The sequence below is a fragment of the Podarcis raffonei genome, chromosome 8 (genome assembly GCF_027172205.1).
Source record: "Podarcis raffonei isolate rPodRaf1 chromosome 8, rPodRaf1.pri, whole genome shotgun sequence".
Classification (NCBI taxonomy): domain Eukaryota; kingdom Metazoa; phylum Chordata; class Lepidosauria; order Squamata; family Lacertidae; genus Podarcis; species Podarcis raffonei.
Window position 1 is genome coordinate 11610177 of NC_070609.1, and position 7055 is coordinate 11617231.

The following is a 7055-nucleotide window of genomic DNA, read 5'->3' on the forward strand; positions in this document are numbered from 1 at the left end:
TCGCGGGGCCCGTCCCTCCTGCCAGACGGACAAATCGAGCAACCGGATCCCTCCATTACTCTGGAGCAAAAGGCTCCACAGCGCAGACCACATCCTTTTCATTTAAACTCCTGGGAAATAACTGAGTGGGACCCTCGCCCCACTGTTGGGAGGGGAAAGGGAGCCAGCCTCCCCACTTCACCCCACCCCACCCAAAAAGCTTTTGCAATTGTAGCCCCTGCTAGGCTGAGGTTAATTTTGAAGGCAGAAATTTTGACCCGCTCTGCTTTAAGCCTGTCCAGAAGACGTGCCCCGCTGACCCACAGAGCCTGTTCCCTAATCCGACATGTGTGTGGGTTGCCCGGGGTTACTCGGTAGTGAGGGAAAGGCAGGTGGGATATGCTCAGAAACACACTTGTCATGTTACAGAGTAGATTCTGGGTATTTCGTATGCTCTGGGGCTCAGGCCCGGCATAAATTAAGACCCGCTTCACTGTGACATCATCATCATCATTATTATATAGCACCACCAGTGCATGGCAGTTTATGGCATGCAATAGGACAGGTCTCTGTCCCAAGGAGATTACAATCAACCTCACAGTACTAGAGTTCCCTAGGTATATCAGTTAAAATAGATCTATTTTGTTAGGGTTTTAGTCCTGTTTTAACTGTATTTGCTGTTTTTAATCTTGTGTGTTAAATCACCCCGAGGCAGTTGTTTGAAAGGCAATTAACAAATCACCGATAATGCAGTAGTAATTAATATCCAGCCCAATTGTTTAGCTCCCTTGTTTAGAGGCAAACTGTCAAATCTGCTTTCCTCTACACGTGAAAACACCTTCAGGCATCTCAGAAATATAACCAGTACACACACTGCCAAATTCTGACTACACCCAGAGTCTTAGCAAATTGGGGGTGTCCAAGCCAGCACAGGTGGGGAAACTGAGGCAGACACAGTGAACTGGGATGATGAATGCACGCCTGTTTGTTCCTAACAGCACCCTCTTGCCTTAAGGGAGATGGGAATAAAGGGTGCCCCCTTCTGCTGTGGGAGAATTGCATTCTGACCTCCCTATGCAGGTCTACTCAGAAGTAAGTCACAGAGGTCAATGGAAGAGTTTGTTTGAAATATGTACTCCGTTCACACAGCTCACTGGGTGGCCTTCAGTTACTCAACCTTGCATACCTCACATAGTTTTATCAGACGCATAGGATTATATATATATTGTAACTCACGGAGTCCCTCTAATATGGTACAGTGGGAAATAAATCTAGATGAATTCAAAATAAACAAGCCTTCTTTTTTGGCTCGGCTAAAAAACGGAACCTAGGAATTCAGGCTTTCATTAAAAAGAAGCTCTGTCAGAAGTGATGCTTACATGCCTCTCTTTTTTAAAACCTTCATCTTCCACAAGTCTACTGCAGATGAGGTTTCGGTCAGGTTTTGGGTTTTTTTTACACTGAAACCGGTTCCCTACGCATGCTGTTAAAGCAATATTCACAACGACCGGCAATGTGGGTTTAAAATGGCTCCCTTGTGATTCCAACATCCACACATGGACCAAAGTTTTTGATGCAGCTGAACTGTATCCCACGGAGAAGGAGAAGAACTTTGAGAACTGTAGCCCGATAGGCAAAAGTTAATATTTAAAAGGCAAAAAATTCCATGCTGGGCCTTTCACCTTTCGAGAAGACCTGCTCTTTCCAATTTAAAGCGCACACCCCAATTTGTAATATCAACTATCAGTTATAAGTTTCTGGGGGTTTTTAAAGTCACTCTTCTGCTTTCACAATGATGCAACACATTTTAGGATTCAGTGGTTGTTTTCAAAGACCTTCTGAGCACCATTTAGAATCATAGCATTTGATTTATAAATGTCTTTCAAGGAGGGGTTTTAAAACCAAAGACTTTCCCCTACCCACCCACTTCTACCTGTATTCAAGACTGTTGTTCTACATCTTCCTTGGCCCCCCCCCAATAAAAAATCATAATAATTGGGGAGTTCGTGATCACCCCATTTGGTGCTGGGTCCAAGAATCAGAGGCATGCAACGTCTGGACCTATTATGCAAAGTGTTTTGCCCCACATGCAACACTCCCCCCCCCCCAAAGAAGACAGCTGAGGGTGGGAAGGAGAAGAGAGAGAGAAAAAGAGACTTACAGAGCAAAGAGGAAGAGAGGGCTTTCTTTGTGTGGGGCTGCCCCATAGACGGGCTAAGTCGTCCCCTCCCTTTTTGCCCCCGGCCAGCTGGGAAAGTCAACTCCGGGGAGCCGGCCGGAGGGAAAGAGCGAGCGAAGCGGGTATATTTAGCCGCAGGGCGGGGTCGGCCGCCTGAGGAAGGAGGGAAGGAGGAAAAGAAGGAGTAAAGCGGGATTAAACTCTAGAAGGGGACGCCCGGCGCCTTGTGACTCCTCCATCGCCGAAATAGCAGCGCGAGGCGAGAGGAAAAGTTTGTTCCTGCGGCGGAATTAGCAGCAGGGCACTAAAAACAGCTGCAGCGAAAGCAGCGCCGCCGCCGCCGCCTCCCTGGCCCGGGGCGCCTGCCAGCTGGCAGCCAGCTCCGGCCCTGCCCTGCCCGGCCTGCCTGCCGGCTCGGAGCGAGAAGCGCGGCAGACACAAGCACAGGCCCGCACGGCCCTTCGCACGCACGCCGAGGCTCCCTTTGTTGCCGCTTCCTCAGCGCCGCCGCCGCCGCCCGTAAGAGGCGTGGGTTCCGCCTCGCTGGCGCCCTCGGCCGCGCAGCGCCTCCTGCCGGCGGCGGCGGCCCGGCCTGCAGGGGGCGCTAAGGACGAAGCGCCCGGATACGAGGCGGCGACAAGGCAGCTCCCGCCGCGTCTCTGTGTGAGTCTCTGCTCTGGCTCTCCTCCTCTTCCTCCTCCTCCCCATCAGCTTTTTCCTCTGTTTCTCACCAGGCATCAGGATTTAGATTTAGATTTGATGAGGCCCTAAGCTACTGAAGGTAATGGGGCCCTTTATCCGGCCAGCTGTCATTTCTCAACAACAAATTGTCCCTGGTTTTTTGTGTTGAATATATGCTATATGGTAATTTATGGACCTAATAGGTATCTAAAGCCACTTGCACATAACAAAATATGTATTTTAGCAAAGTAATTGTTGAAAAGTCCATGCAGAATGCAAAGTCGACGCAGAATGTAGGGCCCATATATATAGAAATGAGCAAACCAGTGATATTTTAGGGAGCAGGCTAGCAGACCTGCTTACATCATAGGAGCCTACACAACACAAAACACTCTTGCTGGATGTAGGTTTTATTTTATATGTTTTTATCTTATATTTTGGAAATGTATATCCACTTTTCCCCCCTTTAAATTTTTTTGGGGCCCCCAGGAGAGTGGGGCCCTAAGCTATAGTTTGTTTAGCTTATACGTAAATCCAGCACTGATCAGGAGTGCCACCTTGAATAAAATATTTGCGGGGAGAGGGAGCAGGCATGCTCAGACTCTCCAAATGTCCCTCTTATCCAGGGACAGTCTCAGATTTACAGACATTTCTGATTTGATCCCTGAATGTGCCACTTTTCCTTAGGACGCCCTGATTTTCATTGGAGGAATGTTGGAGGGGATGCAAGCTCTGCCCTGCATAATTGGTCACGGCGCAAGCACACCATATGAATGGCAATGTTCATCAACTTGGGGGGAGGGGCTTCAAATATTTTATTAGTGGGTCCGAAGGGACCTCAGCCCCTAGGAATTTGCTCCTATGACACACACACACACACACACACACACACACACACACACACCAGCCTCCACAGCACTCAGTGTGATTCAGATATATCCTCAACCTATTAAGCAGTATAGAAATCAAATAATCAGTCGATTCATTCACTCCTGATACAAAGAGCCAGTGGAATTGTTGGGCTTCAGAAAGAGGCTGCCCACTGGCTCTCTTGCGCCCAGATCAGTGAAATACAGGTGGGCAGGGGGACCCTGGAATTGTAGAGTTGGAACAGATCCCAAGGGTCAGCTAGTCAAATCTCCTGCAATGCAGGGATCTCAGCACACAGTCCCCCATCCAGTTTGGAACCATAACCAGATCCTGTTTAACTTTGCAAATGTGCTAGCCGTTTCATTGCTGAAGGAGTTTCCTCTCAGTATATATTACTCTCAAAACAAAAGTTTTATGGTTAGACATAGAAGTGTATCTAACTGTAATGCAATTAAAAAGAAAACAGAAAACCTGTAGTTATCAGCAGCCTGGGTGCCAGGAAACATCAATTTGTCTCCCCTCTGCTGGGAGAAGGCCAAACTGCTGAGATTAGCAGTTGTTACGTTAAAGGTGGCCTGCGTATGTCAGAGGCCCTTCACGTATTTCTTTATGTTCCAAAACTAAAGGGAGCTTTTGTTGTTTCTGTTTCTTTTCTTTCTTAAAAAAGAGAGGTGCCCATCGTTTTAGAGGCCACCTGTTTCCAATTTTGAAACCTAAGGGCTTCAAAGTGCGCTTAAGGGCCTCTGTGTCTGTCCACTAGCTGAAGGGTTTTGTAGGGTCAGAGGCCACCTGAACCTATTTTCTGTGTCAAATCTCAGCTCTGGAACCTGTCAGTGTGCAAAGTAGCCTTCACTCATGCAATTTAGGACAATTTGTGTATGTGTGTGATCAGATGCGGACGAGCTTTTAAGCACCACAGAACTATTTATCAGGGCAAAATGGAAACCAAGAATACAGACCGCAGCTTCTTGGATAATTACAGCACCCTACTTGCCAACATTTAAACTGGGGGGGAAATGTGATTAAGTCGCAAATGGCAAATATTTGTTTTGGTGCTTCTGACATAGCTGAGAATCAGGTATATTTTCATTCCACCCAGTTAAAGAGTGTAACTCTAAAGTTTGTGTGTTCGTACACCAACAGATAGGGGTAAAAATACATTTCTTTTCTAGTTTTGCATTTCTTGTGGCTACCCAATGAATCCAACAATTTCCTCCCACTCATTGAGGACCTTTACAGTGCTCCCAGCAGATCCCCCCGCTATTGTTTGCATATCAGATCTGAAACACCAGCAGCTGCGTTACAGAAAACCCAGTGACCCAATATTCTGATGCAGCACATAATATTTAACGTATTGAATGGGTGGTGCAGAGAACCATGCCTATCTGGAAGTGCTGTCCCTAACCCCAGCTATGTGAAGGTGGTAAGAGGAAGAGGCTTTTCACATGCTCAGAGACACTCTTTTCCAGCCAAGCTGGAAGTCAAATGTAAATCAGTCCTTGGCTAATATGAAAAGATCCAGGTCCTATGTCCAGAGCTGAAACAGTTCCCGTTGATTCAAGCCACTGTGAGAGTTGTTTGAGATTAAATATTGCACCGTGTGTGTGTGTGTGTGTGTGTGTGTGTGTAAGTAAGTCACTGGTCTGCTTACGGAAAGCTAACTGGAGAATATCTTCTATTGCCCTGGGTGGGGACTAGCTTCTAAAATAGAGGTTATGTTCTGCATTCCAAGGATATCCTCACAGCATCAACACAGTTCTATTTAGGAAAAGTGCTAGAGGAACTTGCAAGGCTAGCTTCAGAGGGTGGCATGACTGGACATTTGTGGGAGCTTCAAGAGCAGCAGAGAGCCCATTGCACGGAGAATGCTGCCGTTTCCACCTTGCACAGAGTATCAGATGCAGCCAAAGATAATTCTCTTTTTTAAAAAAAATATTTTTATTGCTCAATTTCCACATAAGAAATTATCAAACCATATAATCACCTATATAATTTCCCCCCCTCCCTCCCCGCCATGGACTTCCCTCGGCTCCTCTCCCTGGTTTCGCTGCAGATATTTTCTCTGCATATTATAAAATTGTATATATCCTTACATATCTTTCCATCATGTTATCAACAATAAATTTGTGTATGTTTATTCAAAACCTGCCAAGGAGTCCAGTTCATTTTGTTGTGTTTTTAAATAATTTGTGTGAAGTTCCCATTCCTCCTTAAAGTCACAGTTGTCCTTGTCTCGCAGTTTGTATGTCAATTTAGCCAGTTCTGCATAGTTCATCAATTTCTCTTGCCACTGTTCTTTTGTCGGGGTTTCCTCATTCTTCCATCCTTGTGCTATCAAGACTCTTGCCACTGTTGTAGCATACATAAACAAGTTCCTTATTTTCCTTTGCAGGTCTTGTCCTACAATCCCTAACAAAAATGCTTCTTTTTTTTTACAAATGTCATTTTAAACATTTTCTTCAATTCATTATATATCATTTCCCAATTTTTAAAAAAATTCTTTACATTCCCACCACATATGAACAGCCAAAGATAATTCTCAGTTTGTAAATCCTGAATGTTCTGTGTTGGCCCCTGAGGGTGCTGTGTGCCCAAGGGCCCACAAAATCCTGGATCCAGCAGTTGGGTGGCGTGCTGGGAGACTGGGTGTCCCCAGGTAATTCTTTTTTGTCTAAATATCTAATTTTAGGACACTGAGCTGGGGTGCGGAGCCTCTGGCCCTCCAGATGTTGATGGAGTACAACTTCCATCATCCCTGTTGAGTTGGAGTCCAGTATCTGGAGTGACACAGGCTCCCTACCCCTCCACTGAGAGCCAGTGTGGTGTAGTGGTTAAGAGCGGTAGTCTCATAATCTGGGGAACCAGGTTCGCGTCTCCGCTCCTCCACATGCAGCTGCTGGGTGACCTTGGGCCAGTCACACTTCTCTGAAGTCTCTCAGCCCCACTCACCTCACAGAGTGTTTGTTGTGGGGGAGGAAGGGAAAGGAGATTGTTAGCCGCTTTGAGACTCCTTCGGGTAGCGATAAAGCGGGAAATCAAATCCAAACTCTTCTTCTTCTTCCAATGCAGGCTTCAGATCTTATACCAGAGGTTTGCAGCGCAATGCTCTGCATATCCACTCAGAATGAATTTCACTGAGTTCAATGGAGTTTACTTCCAGGTACGTGGATCTAGGACTGCAGCCCCAAAGAGGCATGATGCGTTCCACAGAGCCACCTGCACCATCTATTTTCAGTGCATGTGGGTTCAGCTTTACTGCTTGAGTTTCGACATACTGTTATTATTTCATTTATGCCTGATGCAAAAAAAAAAAGGGGGGGGGGGAGAAGCAGCAGCAAAAATGCCT

At 46.4% G+C, this 7055-nt stretch overlaps 1 protein-coding gene across 1 annotated transcript in view; it reads right to left on the reverse strand.

The window, feature by feature from the left end:
* Positions 1 to 2259, reverse strand: part of ERF (ETS2 repressor factor) — a 42476-nt gene extending 40217 nt beyond the window's left edge. The window contains exon 1 of the mRNA XM_053397922.1: positions 2141 to 2259. The gene's annotated coding sequence lies outside the window, so the exon portion shown is untranslated. The remainder of the gene's footprint in view (positions 1 to 2140) is intronic.
* Positions 2260 to 7055: the final 4796 nt, after the last annotated feature.